Here is a 19,681-nt window from a genome sequence, read left to right as displayed (position 1 = left end):
ATAAAAAAAGAGCGAGTTTTGTGAGAGCGGGTAAACCAAAAGATGCTGTTACTGCTGCAGAGGGAGTTTTTGCATGTCACACCACGAAGCATCACAACACCAACAGATTGATGGACTGCAGCAACATGGTTGCATCATTGATGCATTTGTCAAATATTTAACAACCCTGACCATTGAAGAACAGCATGAAAGGGGGTAACAAAGCATGTACAGAAATAGATGGACTACAGTCAGTAATTGTAGAACTACAAAGTGCTTCTATATGGTAAGTGGAGCTGATAAAATGGACAGCGAGTGTAGAAACATGGAGCTGGTTTGAATGTTATGGCTGATCAGTGTAGGGTATAATAATATTACCTCAGACTGCGCAGCCTGTTATCTTATATCTGCGCCGGAGAAGCAGCCTGACAGTGTTTCATTATACTCTATAAACTCTTTATTGGCATAATGACAATAAAGTGGAATTTAATTGAGTTGAATAAGCATAACCCGTATTTATTTCAGTAGGTTTTGCTTAGTGTGTTGTGACCAGGACAATAAGATTTATGGGCGCAGCAATGTCCAGTTCTTTGAGTCTCAAATCTTCAACATGTAAAGTTGATCAAATCAGCCCAGTTAAAATCAATAAGCATTTCTTAACGTGTCTGTTTAAAACAAACAGAACACAGAGAGTAAAACGTCTTGTTTTAACCGTGGGCTTGAGTTTTGAGTTGAGGTCTACGGGGAAACGAGCTTTTTGGCACCAGTGTGAAGTTTACACTGTTTGGCTGCCGGTGCTAAGTACTGACCAGCGAAAGACGGCCTGTAGTGATGTACCGTGGAAGGAATGCGATGAGGTTTTTTATGTTTACGGTGTGGTGAAAACATCGAATCACTATAAATATGAATTCTAATTGATTTTAATTCGCATCTCATGAAACGATAAGTGAACGGCATGTTTAATACGGGGCTATTTTCTATTTTGGACGTGATTAAGAGGGTCTTTGCAGAGAAACTGATGATGCAGTAATTCATAACTAATTAGTTTCCATGTGTTTTATAGTCAGCACTAGAACTGTCAAACAAAATCTATATTCAAACATTAGTGATCTATTTTTCTTAAACCGCAGGTTCTTCTTTTTAGTGTTGGTAATACATCTACCAGCCACTGACTGCAGATGGTAATTAGCTTGTAATAGAACTCCTGTTCTACTGCGTTTTAACAAAATGTCCCGACTTTTCCGAGCATGGGGTTTGTGCATTCAGATACCAGACACTGAACTCATGATGATGGAAGCTCAACACTAGAACTAGAGCCTCAAAGAACGAGGAATTCTCAAGTCTTCACACGTGTATATTGTGGTTCTGCTCGGTGAGGGTGGAGGAGGAGGAATCGGGCGTGTCTGAGAGACGCTTATAGTCCGGATTTAGCTCCGTCTGATTTCCACCTTTTTGGTTCTGTTCTGTTTGGTTCTGTTCTGTTCTATTCTATTCCGTCCTGTTCTGTTTGGTTCTGTTCTGTTTGGTTTGGTTCTGTTCTGTTTGGTTCTGTTCTGTAGTAATCACTCGTGTCTGAGAGACGCTTATATCTCGGATTTAGCTCCATCTGATTTCCACCTTTTTGGTTCTGTTCTGTTTTGTTCTGTGCTGTTTGGTTCTGTTCTGTTTGGTTCTGTTCTGTTTGGTTTTGTTATGTTCTGTTTGGTTCTGTTCTGTAGTAATCGCTCGTGTCTGTGAGACTGAGAGACGCTTATAGTCCTGATTTAGCTCCATCTGATTTCCATCTTTTTGGACGTTCAAAGAAGCTTTAAGGGGAAGAAGATTTTTATGTGATGATGTGAAAGCAGTGGCGCATCAGTGGCTACGCACTCAACCAAAAACCTTTTTTGCTAATGCCATTAAAAAGTTGGTATGGGTGCTCAGGTACAGCGGTAAAACACGCTAGCACACCACAGCTGACATTGGTTCGAAACTCAGCTCTGCCACGTCATTTTATGTGGCCGGTGAGAGCTTAATAGACGTATGATTGTCTTAAAATACACTGTACTGTACATGCCCACAATACATGCCGATTTTGTGACCCGCAAAGTAACCACATCCCGCCACTAGATGGCGGTGTTTCTACATCAGCGTTTAACTGAGGCAGTTTTCCAACAAGTGATGATGAGAAATATTTACACATAATTCCAGAATGTACAAGAAGAGAAAATTGAAGCAGAAGTTTGAGCTTCAGGAAGAGAAACCGGTGCGTCTCTTGTGTTATGAGGCGTGTCTGTGGTAAAGAAGGACAATATAAATGTAGATATACGTTATAAATATACATTTGGCAGAATTTAACCTCCAAGAAAACCAACAAATTGTCCAAGAATTAAAAGGCGACTGCAATCACATCAGGATACGTTACAATCGACCATAATGCAGATGTGGCCCTCGGTGAAAATGAGTTTGACACTCCTGAATTAGGGGAATCAGAGATTACTTTATATGAAGCAAACAGGGTGGAAACAATTATAAAATGCTTATGAATAAATACAAATAATATAAAGCTTGAAGGACAGAGTGAAACATGGATGGTCTCATTCCAAACAGGGTATGAGATCATCAAGTCTCCAGTGGAGTGAGAATGGACATGTTTACGAGGGGGTCAGATGTGTCACTGCACGGCACTTTCATAAAAGTGTGTTTATTTTCCTCTGCCTTAAATGTGCTGGTTGGCTTACACAGGATTAATAAAGTGGTTATGAATAAGCCTTCTGGGGCCAGACTCAGTAGTCCACACACACACACATACTGTATATATCTATGCTCAGGTACATGTACACACACACACACACACACACACACACAAACCCTGAAGGTATTAAACTCACATGGATAAAACAGCGTATGCGCCCAGGCATGAGAACTTTAATAAAACTGTCTCATCAATACGAGCGATATTGTTTAATTACGGGTGTTAAAATAACGAGCTTATTTCCTGGAGTCAGTTCCATACATTAGGTCATTTTAACTCTCTAAAGACAAAGTATCTGTAGGCAATATAAAACTCCTTTATTAAGTTCATTTGAAGAAAACGCAACCAGTAGGGTTCACGTAGCTACAATGCAAACAGCATTGTTCCCATATTGGCCTTTACAATAATCACATACTGGTTTACACAGCAGTTAGTTAATGATCTGGATTAATTAAGATGATGACACTTAACTGGCAGAGTCAACAATCCTATATTCTTAATTTGTATAGTATTTAAACTGTAAAAATAACTGTACAAGAATCAGTGGCGGCTGCTGGTCTTTCAAAGAGGGGAAGCTCATTGTCGGCTTACATCATAAAATTTGTCAATTTGTTTATACAGAAATTCTGCCCTCCGTTCCTTTTCAAGAAAATGGCCTGTGATCGTACAAGGAAATGTTGAAATTATGTTAAACTGAAACAAATACTATGAGTGTGTTTTATTTACACAATGAACAATGGAAATGGTCAAGTAATTTCACCAAGCAAATACCAAGAAATGGGTCGCAGTTTGCTTTTCGACTTCACTCGCAAACTCCGCGATGGGACTGAAGCTCCCAGTGATTAAGTGACGGTGTAGATCTCAAACTAGCTGTCAATCAAAACGGGATTCAGCCTTTCGACCGAACCTCCGATCATCTTGCAGAAGCTCCGCGTCCAGACCCGCCCACAGCTCCATTCACCCCCAGAGACGCTCAGCGTCCGGGGGCGGGACAAAATCGTGGCATTTATCCAATGACCGGCGAGTTTCGAAGCAATGAAAAAACCCGTTCCGTGCAGCCCCGTTGAAGTGAATAGACGCTCAGCTTCTGCGGGTAAATGCATTGACGCTACGGGAGTTAACAAAATCGAGTCAGTCGATTTGTAATAAGTAGCTGATTCTGAACGAACTCGTCTTCGAGATGAACGTGTTCTAACGCATTTGTAGTCAATGAAATGTTAACACAACTGTACATATTTGACCATTTAATTTTTGACATTTTAGGGGAAGCTGAGCTTCCCTTGCAGTCTTAGAGAAATCGCCACTGACAAGAATAAACCAGCATATTACAGCGGTACCTTGTAACTCAACGTCCCCTAAACTCAAAGTCTTTGAAACTCGACGCACTTTGTCGAGACGTCTTCAGTCTTTTTTGTATTTATGTATTTATTTCATTTCAAATCAACAATGAACAGCCACTTTGTTCAGTGCTCGGCTTGAGCGGTAAAACCTCATCAGCGTGTGAATCTGAGCTGAATAGGCATCAGTGTGGAATAAGCGTCAGATCCAGGGTTACAGCTCCACATGTATCTGTGTTTATCTGGATTCTCCTCCCTGTTTCACTTTTAAACTTGTGTTACAGCTCCAGCTTCTAAGAAATGGTGAGAATCAAAATCAGCTTCTCCCAGAGTCTAAAACGCTTCTGGTTGAAAATAAAGCTTAACGTGGTTTAATGTAGTAAAAGAAGGAGACAGGAGCACTAAACTTCTCTTCATTATTACTGCTCATAAGTTCCTCCACTAATCACATTCCTCACTCGCTGTTTTACTACAATAAGTCACGCTAAGTTTTGTGCACCGCCGTCACACTTCATAGGAAATAACGGCACAGCGGCGCAAAAGAGGTTTTGTCGCTTCTCGCGTGAATGCGCCGGTGCTGAAGGGAATACGGTATTCCAACATCAAGCATCTCCACCATTAAGAAGCGTCAGGAAACAATAAAGAAGTAAAACTAAAGTGCAGCTTTTATTGTATTGGTATTGATGTGTAACTGTTAGTAATTGTATTTCAGTGTGTTTATATTATATTTGTGTTATTTTCAGTGTTTAAGTGTCAAAAACAACCTCATTATTTTACATGACACTAAAATATCTGCAGCTTCACGGGACCATGGACGCATTAACAGGTTTCACAAACATCCTTATGGGAAAAAATAGCTTGAAACTCAACGTCTTTAAAACCCGACGCCGCTCCCAGAACCGACTGAGGTCAAGTTTTAAGGTACCGCTGTATTGTAAAACATGCCCAGTGATGGGTCGTGGCTCAGCACGTTGCGCCAAACTTTGTGAGAGAACGGTAAATCGATTCAAAAAGAACGTTTCTTGGACTGGCTCTGGGTTTGTTGACAGTGCGAAATATAGCTGAGAATACAAAAAGACAGCAAAGGCACTGAATGTTCCTAGAAATACAGTTGGAAGCATCGTAAGCAAGTTCTCAGCTGAAGGAACACCGGCTACATTACCTGGGTGTGGCAGAAAGAGGAATCCATTACCGCCTGCCCCTAGATTTCTGAGAAAGCCTCGAGCGACTATAAACGACCTGCAGCAGCAGATTTGGTGACTGCAGGTCCGATTCCACAGGGAAACACTAAGCGCAGGGCTGGAATTCCCTGGACAAGGTGTCAATCCATTGCAGTGCTGGCATTCACTGGTGATTCCAAACATTAGCTTTATGAAGGTTCTAGAGTGTTCTCACACATTCAGCAATGCATAAACTTAGCGATAATAGTAAAGTTTGTAGGTCAAAACAGTTGGATTGGTGCAAATATACTTTATATCCAAGAGAATTTATGGCTTTAATTGCTACCAAAGGTGATTCTACAACGGGGTGCTCAATACGTTGATCATGATCTACCAGTTAATCGCACAGTGCTCACTGGTAGATCGGGCCTCATTCAAACAGGTCAACGTGATTGATATGAAATGTGGCCACTGTTTCTTCAATTTGCGGTTTATCACTATAGCTACGCCTCAGCCTGCCTAAAACACCACTAATCTAGAACGTTTTCATTTACCAGTAGCCAGTTTGTGCCATTTTTTTGTATCCTGCACTGTTTGTGAAGATGAGAGGCGACCAAGAACAAAGAAACCCAAAAACTCTTCGATTAGGACAGGAACGCTGGACGTGGAAGAAGCTGACAGAGAAATTTTAACCCTTTAACAATCTGATTCATATGAAGTTGAGCACCTCTGCTGGACAATTTTGGAACTTGCTGGCTGAGAAAAAAATATCCGAACATGAGAAAATGTGCCACATATTTGACAGCATTTTTGGCTCGACCTGCTTGTGTGAATCAGCTTTTTACCACATGAAAACAATGACGAGTAAACATGGGTCCACACTTACTGATGAACACTTGGAAGCTGCTTGAGAATCAGTATCAGCAGCTCCTGTCCAGACTACATAAACCTGCTGATACCATTCAGTGCAAATTCAGTACTGAATATCATTCTAGGACCTGAAGAACATTAAAAAAAACTACTAAGCTTTACTGAAAAATTATGAGGTCAACCCTGAAAGTTTGGGCACCCCTGATATACCAAGTATATCGAGTGTATTCGAGTGATTGAGTGTAGATTGACGTGTAAAAAAAAGCAACGATATCCATTCAAAATTAAATCTACAACGCTATAAATTGTGTGAAAAGGCAAGAAGTCTGAACTCTGGATCCGCTGCATGTATGAAACCCTGAGAGTGGGGCTGTATGACTTCCCAGTAAAAAATCCAAATGGAAATACAACCACTGCACTATCGGGATCTAAAAAAAAATACATACAAATAATAAAGAATAAATGCAGTTCTGTCTGCAGCTTGCTTGTTCTGTTGCTTTCAATTCGTAGGTTCTATATAATGTCACTCCTCTGGTTACTGTCTAGTGTTTATTGTGAGTGTTTCCATTCATCAGAATTGGCCATTAAGGAAATTCTTCTGGGAAAATGAGTCTAGCCACCTGCTGTCACCAGCTGGCTTTACGCTACTGAGTAGAGAGGAATGGATAAGGTCATGGAGTCACCATCCATCACCCGTAAAGCTGGAGTGGCCTGAGTCGGGGTCAGGGAGCAGGTGAGTTTAGTGCCCTGGTGGACAACAGGATCAGAGTGAGCTGTGTAATTACTCAAAAAAAACAAGGAACTGTCTAAAAGACTTGTCTAGCTTATTCTCTCAGTCACTCGACAGCTAGATAACCTCCGAGAAAGTACCATCCATAGTCGTCCACTTCCAGAAGAGCTGCCCATGTTCAACCAGGTTATGCCAGTTGAGCAACCTCGTCTTTATTGACAAACTTTTTTTGGCAGCACCTTACCGTTCCCTGGATTAGAGAGGTGGTCGCTAATGCCCGTACAGAGTTCGTGACTTGGCAGTGGGGAGGGAGCACGTACAGAAGCCCATTCCCAGACCAGGGACCCAGATGCATCCAGCATTCGCCAAGGGGTCGGCTCGGGATCAGGGTATCCTTTTCCAGAGGCCCTAGGGGTAGTTTGTGTTGATGAGGCAACAGGGGGTAGGTGTTGTATAGCTCTGCTGCACCACCTGGTCGTGCCCGTCAGCCGTGCAGGGAGGCCCCATGTATGCACGGATGCCGCGCATTCTAGCGCCGTCACCCTAACCGCGGTTTCCTCTCCTCGCTATGTGAAATATTAAATACTCCTTTCCTATTAGGAAAGAGGATCTCGACTTCACGATCATAATCCATCACCCCTCCATTTCGCTCGCCTTCACCCTTCTGCTCTGTGATTGGTCCTCTCTGTGCTGATCAGAAGCTTTGATTGGCCTGTTTGTTTAAGGTTTGTTGCTGCACTGCACATACGAGTATGGAAAGGCAATTACCAACAAGGCATAACATTATGACCACCTTCCTAATATTGTGTTGGTTCCCCTTTTGCTGCCAAAACAGCCCTGACCCATCGAGGCCTGGAGTCTGACACCTTTCTATCAGAACCAGCATGAACTTCTTCCACAATTTGAGCTACAGTAGCTCGTCTGTTGGATCGGACCACACGTGCCAGCCTTCACTCCCCGCAATCATCAATAAGCCTTGGCCACCCATGACCCTGTCGCCGGTTTACCACTCTTCCTTCCTTGAAGCACATTTGATAGATACTGACCACTGCAGACCGTGAACACCCTACAAGAGCTGCAATTTTGGAGATGCTCTGACCCGGTCGTCTTGCCATCACAATTTGGCCCTCAGATCCTCACGGTCGCCCATTTTTCCTGCTTCTAACATCAACTTTGAGGATAAAATGTTCACTTGCTGCGTAATATATCCCCCCCACTAACAGGAGCCGTGATGAAGAGATAATCAGTGTTATTCACTTCACCTGTCAGTGCTCAGAATGTTATGCCTGGTCAGTGTATGACCAAAAGTATGTAGACACTGGACCATTCCAATACCACTACTGATCACCGAAATGTACAGTACATATAAATAAAGGAGCATGAGATGCCACCTGGAAGACTCGTGCCATGTCTAGGCTGTAATCCCGGCTTGCATCCACTGCTTGTAGGATGGGCGCACTAGCCATCATGACCTGGTCCAGGATAACAAACTGGCATTGGCCCTGAGCAAACGAACTTGGGATTAACTCTATTTTACTGTATTTGCCAGAACATGTAAGCCAGGCCTTCAGGATCTGCTTGTTGCAGTCACTCGGAACGTTGGTGCTAGTCAGGTAAAGAAACGGCGTTATGTTCCGTTTCAGCCACTCCATCAGTGTTTGGAAAACGTGGTAATACGTGTTGTCATAAGTGCTGGCGGGTTGATTGGCATTCTGTAAGATCGTAGTCGAGGAATGGGTTTCGACAGTTACAGAAGGAAGATTCTTCAGAGCAGATCCTTCACAGATGATTGTTTTGTGTTTTGACATGTTAGTCTGCTGTAACTTGATAGCTCTGCTAATACTGTTCAAATGCTAGCTATGCAGATGGAAATATTAACGCTTCAACACAACTAGGGCTGCAGCTATCGATTATTTTTTTAATCGAGTATTCTATGTATTATTCCAGCGATTAATCGAGCAATCGGATAAGGGATACTTTTGCTTTAATAAAGAGCAAAATAATTACATATAAGATCAAATAAGACACGTCTCTTAAAACAGACTGTACATTTTTATTCTTGCATACAGGACAGTTTAAAGAGAACACTTTTGAAATGCAAAAAAAAATCTAATTACTTTTAATATCTATACAGGCACCTAAAACTAAGTCATAAATAATAATAAACAATAATACATGAACATCGCCTCTATTTTGTGCAACTTTCAGAACTAATCGTTTCAGCTCCAGCTCACGCAGAACATAAAGCTTTAATAATTTGTTGGGAGGCTCTGTGGTGTTTGTAGGAGGTTCTGTCAGGATTGTATCTCCTAGATGAGGTAGATCTGGTGTGTGTGTGTGTGTACGTGTGTGTTTGTCTGAGCCTTCAAAAAATCCTGTGGTGGTTGTAATGAGGAAAATCCGGCGTATCAACACGACGCTCTGATGGTGTGGATGTTGTTCTGAGTTTTAGTTTACCAGATTAAAATGATCTCAAACTTTCGGTGGTTTTCTCTGTCCCGTCTCGTCTGTTCACCCCTCGATATTTTCTCTCTCTCTTCATTTTGCAGTCTGCGCTATCAAATCTCGGCTGCGTCCTAAATCGCATACTTTCATACTGAACAGTACGCAGGAGTGGCGAGTGTGTCCAAATACGTAGTACTCATCGAACTGTACGCGGAAAGTACCCGGATTAAGTCCTGTTAAGTACTGGGGTTTTTTTTCCTTTTTTCTCCCACTTCAGTGCATCCAATTTCTGCCCGTCAATCATCCTCTCACTAATGCTGGTCCCTGCTCCTGATTGGGAAGGACGAGGCTGCTCCACGCCCCCTCCGACACGTGCACAGCAATCGAACATCTTATCACCTACACTTGACGAGTGCAGTGCAGTACAGCGCTGTGTACGGAGAGCCACACCCTCTACCGCACTCCTTTCCCATCTCCGTGCAGGCGCCACCAACCAGCCAGAAGAGGTCGTAATCGCACTAGTCTGAGAGAGAGACCCCATCCGGGTTAGTCCCGCCCCTATCTGAACAACAGGCCAATCGTCGTTCATGTGGCCGCTCAGCCTCAGCCGGCAGGCAGAGCCGAGATTCGATACGATGTATTCGAGATCTCAGCTCTGGTGAACAGCGAGTGTTTTTACCGCTGCGCCACCTGACCGGCTGTTAAGTACTGTTTAAGTATGGGATTTGGGACACAGCCCTCGGCTTCTTCACCTCACCTGCCCACAGCGTGAGCGTGTCGTGCAAAAGTAAAAGTCGTCCGTGTGAAACATCGTGAGCTGTATATAGCTGTATGGATTGAACGACGCCTCGATGCGAAAATTTTTTATAGATGATATTTACTCGAGTTTCTCCAGGAATCGTTTCAGCCCTGAACACAACAGAGAACACGCCCGTTTTAAACAATACCCAAGACTACTCTCAGACTCCCGCAGTATTACTTTTAAATTCTTTATTAATATTAACACGACATCACTCCAATCTCAAGTCTGTTCGGCTTCCGCTGCCTAACGCCACAAATCCATCGATGTCTAAGAGACAGCTGACACTGCCAGCCGTCAGGATGATTTATGAGGAGAAACCCAGTCTAATTCATCAGGCAGAGATACCCGACACCTGTGGAACTGCTCGTGTCTGTGATTGACAAGAGCCTCGTGTGGTTTCGCAGGCATGTGGGTTTATTTACTGTACCAGCCCTGGATATTTACGTTGTCACCCTCAGGGCAGAAGATTCAGAACTGAGCCCACATGTGAAATGGAGACAGGTCAGGAGTCCTGTTACGAGCACAATCCTCGGCTGGATCCGCCTCGTTTCCACCCCTGTTGGCATCCGTGATGATAAACAGAAACTCCGTCCATCTTTTCTTTTAATTCTTGTAATGGTAACTTAGCCCCGGTTGCTATTAGCGGTAGACTAATAGGTGGTTTTAGCCGCCGTGTTGTCTTAACATTTTGTATAATCCCCTTCTTCTGGGGGTCAAAATGTCCCACCTTGACTAAACCCCTAATTTAAAGCGGCATAATTAAATTTTAAACCCTGAATCTATTTTGCCTGAACAAACATTGAGAATATCTGGTCTCGCTCTAGGAAAAGTCATCGAAGGTTTTCACACCAGTATGGAGTCTCTTTTAATGCATAAGCCATAACATTAAAACCACCTCCTTGTTTCTACACTCACTGTCCATTTTATCAGCTCCACTTACCATATAGAAGCACTTTGTAGTTCTACAATTACTGACTGTAGTCCATCTGTTTCTCTACATGCTTTGTTACCCCCTCTCACCCTGTTCTTCAATGGTCAGGACCCCCAAAGGACCACCACAGAGCAGGTATTATTTAGGTGGTGGATGATTCTCAGCACTGCAGTGACACTGACATGGTGGTGGTGTGTTAGTGTGTGTTGTGCTGGTATGAGTGGATCAGACACAGCAGCGCTGCTGGAGTTTTTAAATACCGTGTCCACTCACTGTCCACTCTATTAGACACGCCTACCTAGTCGGTCCACCTTGTAGATGTAAAGTCAGAGACGATCGCTCATCTATTGCTGCTGTTTGAGTCGCTCATCTTCTAGACCTTCATCAGTGGTCACAGGACGCTGCCCACGGGGCGCTGTTGGCTGGATGTTTTTGGGTGGTGGACTATTCTCAGTCTAGCAGTGACAGTGAGGTGTTTAAAAACTCCAGCAGCGCTGCTGTGTCTGATCCACTCATACCAGCACAACACACACTAACACACCACCACCATGTCAGTGTCACTGCAGTGCTGAGAATCATCCACCACCTAAATAATACCTGCTCTGTGGTGGTCCTGTGGGGGTCCTGACCATTGAAGAACAGCATGAAAGGGGGTAACAAAGCATGTAGAGAAACAGATGGACTACAAAGTGCTTCTATGTGGAGCTGCGCCAAGTGTTTCCCAGTAGAACTGGACCTAGGGCGACTACGCGATGCTGTTTTTTAATCAATGAAGCATAAAATCTTGTTTATATAAAATTAGATATGCGTTTTATATTTTGATAAGACTTCGAAGCTGTTAGTTATCACTTAAAAACAAAAAATTGCCAAATTAATACTGAATCTATAACTAAGGCCTAGCTCAATATGTAATATGAGGCGTCCTAGCAATCATACGGCAATTAAGTTAGTGTTAAGAGACCTTTCTTACACTAACATGTCGTGTGCTGACCATGTCTGATGTGTGTGTTTACGTATTAAGTTCATTTTGTCCCTTTGTGGATCCATAATCAATGTAAAAGTGTGTTTCTCTACACACGTGATCGTCTCAAGAATATCTATATGTCTATAAACAGTTTGTTTCTTTCTTTATAAACTCAGCAAACTCTGAAGACGCTCGGTTACACTCACAATCCTACGGCAATTCAGGTAGCAATCGGTTAGACGAAGCGTCCAAGACGTCGAAGTGTAAAGCAGCTAAAAACACGACTAGGGTAACTGAGTTTGGAAACTCAGTCGTTGAGAGGGAGCTATAAAGGTAGCTGTGATGTATCGTAGCTTCCATTTATTCTATCACTTAATTAATTTAATGACTGTCGTGAAATTAAGCACATTGTCCCGTGTAGTTAGTAGAGCCCTAGTGATAACACATGCAGACTCAGGCTCAGCAGAGTGTCACAAATGGTGTAGCGGTTTGAAGGCATTCCTATGGAAAGTGGGGGAGGACGAGTAGGGATCAGAGGTCGCCATCCTACCATGCACCTGCATGCTGCAAAGCACCAGCCGTGTCACAACCACCACAAACAGTCCTGACCCATCTTGACCCGGGTTGACCCTCTAGCCATCTGTTATAGCACGCTGAAAGTGCGGTGACCATTAGCGCTCAACACAAGAGGCCTATTCTCCTCTCTCGGTGCTGCATAGCGAAGCTTGGGAGCCCTGGAGCGCAAACTACCCAATCGCTGCTCCACTCGCACGTCTCTGCGGCGTAGGTTAAGTGGGGTTGCGTGACTGCTCGCTGGGTTCTCGGCTAACAGCATCTGCAGGGCAGCTTGTGAACTAAAACCGAAAAAGCACCTGACCTGCCTGGAGAAAATAGAGCCCGATGGTGCAACTCCCCCCCCTCGCGACCGAGTCGCTCAGGTATTCCCAGCGCTCCTCCTGTTCCATAAGCAGGAGACACCCAATCCTTTCTGTGCTTTTACATGCATTCTCCCCTATCCCAGCTGGGTCGTGACCTTCGACCTCCGCTTCGCAGGCTATTTATACAGGAGCGTACTTGACCTGGCCGACTGCTGAAGAAAACCTCGAGTGGGGAGGGGGGATTAAGCCGTCCTCAAATAAGAGGCCCGAAGAAAGAAAGCCCCGTGCGCCGGGTTAATAAGGACACCTCGGAGAGTTACGGGCCTGAAGCGAACGCTCCTGCTAAGACCAACTCTTTAAAAGGAAGCACTGAAGCGCACGGTGGGCTTTCACGACGAATCAGGACGGCGGAGCTTCTCCAAACTGGGAGCGTTCTGCAGACGAGCGAGCCAAATTCAGATCCCTAGATAAATCGCGCTCACATGCAGCCATAAACACATTCTGCACAGCCGGGAAACTGATATGAACTTTGGGCCGGAGTTCTAATGTTGTGATGATGGACCTGCAAGCAAGCAGAAGGTTGCAGTATCTTTGTAAATAAATGCATATACTGATGACAATCTGCACAATTGGTATAAATCAGGTTGAGGCATACCATGGACAGTCCATGCATAAAAAAACCCAACGTTTAATGCGACAAACTCCCATTTCTGCTCTTCCTTATCAAAGCAGACATATTATTCATCTTTATCTTCTGAACAGTCTAAAAGAGTTTTAACAAGTACAGCTACAAGTACTAGAATAGATCAGCTTTCGCTACCAAGAAGTGTGAGAAGTCTCTACTACTATAAGTTCACAGTTAGACGTAACTAATCACCTTTATCTATAAGAAAACATGGACTACGATGGCTAATAAGACATTTCTCAAGGGGCACATGGTGGGCACCATGGTAATGCATCTTCCTCCAAAAACAAAAAACTGCCTGGCTTAGCTGGGTAAAGCAACACCTTGCAACCAGACCAATATTGTCTCCTCTTAGAATCTCCTTCTCTGATGCAGAAAACCGTCTTAAATTACAAACTACACCTCTTCTTGGCCACAAACGGAGCCTTCACGCTGCCAGTATTGTCTTCTGGTTCTCATGGTGAGAGCAAATAGCAATTCCCAGGGACACGATGACATTTAGGAACCCACACATCCACTCAGCATCACCAGCCATGTTGTACTTTCGATCAACCAAAACTGTCAAACAGGGACATTGTTCTACAGTGATAAGTTGTGTGTGAACGGTGTTTGACGCTGTTGTTTTGAGCGTTAGGGTTGGAAAACTCTGAGTCACTCATTATTATGCAAGGCAAAAGGGGATTATATCAACAGAGAAAGTCTGAAATTCCAAAGACCTTACCCCTCAGCTGGCATCAATAAAACAAGGGTTTAGCAAATACTACTGCATGCTTTCATCCAAACTCATACCATAAGGTGTCAGTTGACGGTCTGAAGGATCAACACTGACACCAAGTGGCCACATTATGTAAGTGCAGAACTTTCTCCTACATAATCTATATGGCCAAAAGTATTGGGACAATTTGGGTAACTGGATGTGACTGTATTTGATATTTGAAAGAAAATTGGGGGTCCACCTACACAAACAAGTTTAAATATCCTGCAATGGACCAGCAGCAGAATGCTGGAACTATGAGTACCGAGTGTCATGTAAATAACACTGTTTATTTATTTATTGTACTTGTTTTTTTATATTTTTCGCTGACCGATATAAAGCTGCATAAACTGACGTTAGATGAATTTTCTCCCCCCATTTTATTAACAGAAACCCTACAGTCGTAAACCCTACAGAAGTCAAAACTGTAGGACATTTTTGTAAGATAAAATAAGGGACAGTGGTAGCCTAGTAGGTAGAGCTTTGGGCTATCAACTGAAAGATTGAGAGTTCGAATCTCAGCTCTGCCATGCAGCCACTGTTGGGCCCTTGAGCAGTCGTACGATGGCTGACCCTGCGCTCTGACCCCAGCTTCCAAACAAGCTGGGATATGCGAAGGAAGAATTTAATTGTACTTTATGTCTGTATATGTATAAATGACAAATAAAGGCGTACTATTCTATTCTATAACTGCACAAGTGAAGGTATACCTGTACTATTTGGTGCAGTAGTGTGTGTTAAAAGCATCCTGTTTGTTTCAACTATTGATCTTTGTTTGTTTGTTTATTAGGATTTTAACGTCATGTTTAACACTTCGGTTACACTCATGACAGGACAGGTAGTTACTGCTTACACAAGGTTCATCAGTTCACAAGGTTATATCGAACACAGTCTTGGACACGGGGAGAACATGCAAACTCCACACAGAAAGGACCCGGACCGGCCCACCTGGGGATCGAAACCAAGGACCTTCTTGCTGTGAGGCGACAGTGCTACCCACTGAGCCACCGTACCACCCATTGATCTAAGTAATGCCATTGAAAAAAATATACTGAATTATGGTATTTAGTTTAAAAAATGTCACCTTAGGCATTAAATCAACTCTTCAGAGATAATGATCAACTCAACAGATAGTCTGGTCCCGGACACTGTGGACTGAATGTTTTAAAAATCTTTAAGGCTTTGCCAACATTTCTATAGACAAATGTGTTTAATTTGTATTTATATACAGTATATATATATATATTAATTCATGGAGCCTGCTTTACATAAGCAATTACTAATAAGCCCTATACTAAATATAAAAATACATTTTCGGCATTTAGCAGACACTTTTATCCAAAGCGACTTACAGTTGTGACAGTATACAATCTAAGCAACTGAAGGTTAAGGGCCTTGCTCAAGGGCCCAACAGTGGCAACCTGGCAGTGGTGAGGCTTGAACCGGCAACCTTCTGATTACTGGACCAGCACCTTAACCACTAGGCTACATCTGCCCCTAGATAGATCAACTAACCACTGCAGTGGTAGTTGTTGTTATGCAATATTGTTGTTATGCCTCCATTTTCAATATAATGTAAGCTATTAATATGAAATATATGTAATATTATACTGACAAACCAAACAACAATACATTTTATGGTAAATTTAAATAAATAAACAGTATGTTAAGTACAATTAGAGCTCAAACTCAGCTGGCCAACATTCATCAAGCTGCTAAAGTAGCTTTTGTAGATATACTGTAATAGAAAACACAATAAAACATCACACTTATTCTTTTAAAACCTTAATTTAACTATTATTAGTATTATTTATTGAAGGTATGCATTTGGTCTATATATTACCCTTAGCATTGTATGAAATTCAAATTCGTATGCTAACATCAAACTGTCAACCAAACTATGACACTGTTTGGTTATAATTATTCAACATAAACTTAACATGTAAGAAAAAAATAAAGTATAAAAGTTCATATTGTAATGAGTTTAAACGGCCAACCTTAAAATAAGAAGCAGGATTCAGGTTTGTTGTTATTAACTGCCGTTATGAAGCAGAAACATGGAAGCTTCCAGAATCTGAGCTGCACTGTTCGGTTCTTTGTGGAAGAGACTCTAAAATCAACATTAATAAATGTAAATACTGCGTTTAACATTAAATCACTTTAAATCAAAGTCGTTTAAGACCTTAATAAGTGAAATAAGAAACCTTATATAATATATACATGTAATAAATGTACAATTTGTGGACTTGCGAGGCAGTGTGCGATTAAACTGAGTCATTTTAATTGACTCGGCTCACTATAAGAATCGACTCTTTCAGCTCCCAAACGGTTCTATCCAGTGTATTTCTTGTTCTTGTTCTTTCTTTTTTAAATTATTTGTTTTAATTGTTAATGTTATTAATATAAGGACCTGTGTTCAGTTGTTTTTATTTTGTACTTGAATCATAACACGATATATTACTGTTTCAACAAATGTAAACATAACAAAGTGAGTCAAGTGAAATGTATTTGTGTGGCACATTTTACAATAAGCATCGATCGTCTCAAAGAAACTTTATAAATTAAAGGACCAAAAAAACCCAAATGAGCAAACTGAGGGCAAATGTGGTGAGGAAATTCTCCCTAAATATCTCAAGGAAGAAACCTTGAGAGGAGCCAGACAGACTCAACAGGGAACTCCATCCTCCCTGAGTAGCCCAGATGATATTTGGGTGGATTAGAATGAGATTAAACAAACAAATACTAGATAAAAATAAAGGAAATTATTATGAAAGTAATAAGAGTTCATCATCCTTGAGTTCAGTCTGATGTAAAGGGCGGCACGGTGGCTATGTGGGTAGCACTGTTGCCCCACAGCAAGAAGGTCCTGGGTCCTGGGAGTTTGCATGTTCTCCCCGTGTTCGCATGGGTTTTCTCCGGGAGCTCTGGTTTCCTCCCACAGTCCAAAGACATGCAAGTGAGGTGAATTGGAGACACTAAATTGTCCATGACTGTGTTTGATATAACCTTGTGACCTGATGAACCTTGTGTAATGAGTAACTACCGTTCCTGTTTTATCCAAAGCGACTTACAGTACTGTTACAATAAACAATCTAAGCAACTAAGGGTTAAGGGCCTTGCCTATGGGCACAACAGTGGCAACCTGGCAGTGGAGGGACTTAAACCAGCAACCTTCTGATTACTAATCCATTACCTAACGTAACCGCTAGGCGACAACCACTGCAGTAGAATTAAGTCTAAAGTCTCTGGAGAGATTGTGGACATTGCCGGGCAGTCATTGCAGAGTTCCATCACATTCAGCAGACCATCAAGAACAGCATTGTTAGCAGGGCAGCCTTTTATCTTAGGTGGGCTGAAAAGGTACATCAAAACCACCTTGGGGTGATAAAACAGAAGGTGTAGTAAAATACATGTATAATATAATTTTCCAAGGTTTAACATGAGACTCTGGCATCCCATTTTCGGCATTTAGCAGACACCTTTATCCAAAGCGACTTACATCAGCAGCAACGTGGCAGTGGTGGGGCTTAAACCAGCAAGCTTCTGATTACTAGTCCAGTACCTTAACCACTAGGCTACGACTTGCCCTTCAAAAAAAACATTGTTTATTACGTTTACAGCATTTAGCAGACACTTTTATCCAAAGCAACTTACAATTATGACTGAACACAATATGAGCAATTAAGGCTTTAAGGGCCCAACAGTGGCAACTTGGCAGTGGTGGGGCTTGAACCGGCAACCTTCTGTGTACTAGTCCGGTACTTTAACCAGTACGCATCCCTAATTATAAGCACAACTAAAAGAAAGAACAAGAAGGTCATGAGAGCCATAAAGGCCTCCACAAGACATTAAAACTCACCTCCTCTACATCAAGAAACCTGAGTGATCGTCCGTCAGAGAGAATGACAGCAACTCAACATCCCTGATCGTTGTAAAATTTATATGACCTTAAACCGCCGTGAACAGTCCCGATCCTAGAGGGCCAAAATCCAGCATAACCAGATGACCCAACATATCATATAAACCGGGCCAGCAGGTTTATTGAAATTCTGTTGAGCCAAACCACAAGGCGCTTCAAACTTGGACTGAACTTGCTAGGGGCGGCCTGACCTGACCATGCTGCCAGTAATTTTAAATCATATCCACTTGTACTTTATGGTATGCCAGTATGGAAAGGCTGATTTCTGATTGTTTTAAATCATTTCCCAGTCTCATATGCATCTGCCTTCTCTTTCTCGCCTCAGTGATAGCATTCACTTCAACCATCAAACGCAAACCAAAAGAGCTGTCTGGATAAATAATACAGGCTTCTTTCTACAAATCCTCTCTAACAATGCTCTAAATATTTGCAGCTGATGTGCTGATGTGGTGAAGTGCTGATGTGGTGCGCCTTGATTCCTAATTGTTTCCTCACAAGAAAACTGAATTTCTTTGCTTCATGTCTTAAATTGGTAAAATAAAGATCAGATGTTCTGTGCTTTGTTTAAACGTGTTAAAAAAAGACAAATGTTTTAATCAAGCATCCTATTTGTTGTACTTTTCCAATTATTTACAGTAAGGTAATACATTTGCAGCCATTGTTCTCATATTATAAATAATATTATGAATAGCAAATACTTCAAAGATTTGGAATTCCTGTAAGCCTTTACTCAAATTATTCTACTGATTATATAGTTAATTTGGGACCCCGTTTTGTGTGGGTTTCTACACTCACTGTCCATTTTATCAGCTCCACTTACCATATAGAAGCACTTTGTAGTTCTAAAATTACTGACTGTAGTCCATCTGTTTCTCTACATGCTTTGTTACCCCCTTTCATGCTGTTCTTTAATGGTCAGGACCCCCACAGAGCAGGTATTATTTAGGTGGTGGATGATTCTCAGCACTGCAGTGACTCTGACATGGTAGATGCTCACACAAACACCAGGAGAACATGCAAACTCCAGACAGAAATAACCTGGACGCTCCACTTGGGAATCGAACCCGGACCTTCTTGCTGTGCGGCAGTAGTGCTAATTCGGAGCAGCATCCACCTACTGCAGTTAAGGAGTGGATGTGCACCAGGGTCCTCTCTGAAACCCACCTTGACACAGGAGAACATACAAAACACTTCACAGACTATAACTAACAGGACATTCTAACTGATGAATAACTAATAAATCAGGGTCCCCATGAGCACATAATACACTATCAATTTACACAGGTGGAGCGGTCCATGGTGTGGTGTGGGGTCGTTTTTCAGGAGTCGGGCTCGGCCCCTTAGTTCCAGTGAAAGGAACTCTTAATGCTTCAGCACACCAAGATATTTTGGACAATTTCATGCTCCCAACTTTGTGAGAACAGTTTGGGGATGGTCCCTTCCTGTTCCAACATGACTGCGCACCAGTGCACAAAGCACAAGGTCCATAAAGA

The 19,681-nt window shown here is 42.4% G+C and overlaps 1 long non-coding RNA gene across 1 annotated transcript in view; it reads right to left on the bottom strand.

The window, feature by feature from the left end:
* Positions 1–16,391, bottom strand: part of LOC134324642 (uncharacterized) — a 28,170-nt gene extending 11,779 nt beyond the window's left edge. The window contains exon 1 of the long non-coding RNA XR_010014207.1: positions 16,267–16,391. This is a non-coding gene — a long non-coding RNA (uncharacterized LOC134324642). The remainder of the gene's footprint in view (positions 1–16,266) is intronic.
* Between the last annotated feature and the right edge of the window lie 3,290 nt (positions 16,392–19,681).

This window comes from Trichomycterus rosablanca, chromosome 12 (assembly GCF_030014385.1).
Source record: "Trichomycterus rosablanca isolate fTriRos1 chromosome 12, fTriRos1.hap1, whole genome shotgun sequence".
In the NCBI taxonomy this organism is placed as follows: Eukaryota; Metazoa; Chordata; class Actinopteri; order Siluriformes; family Trichomycteridae; genus Trichomycterus; species Trichomycterus rosablanca.
This window is presented reverse-complemented; position numbering and strand designations above follow the sequence as displayed.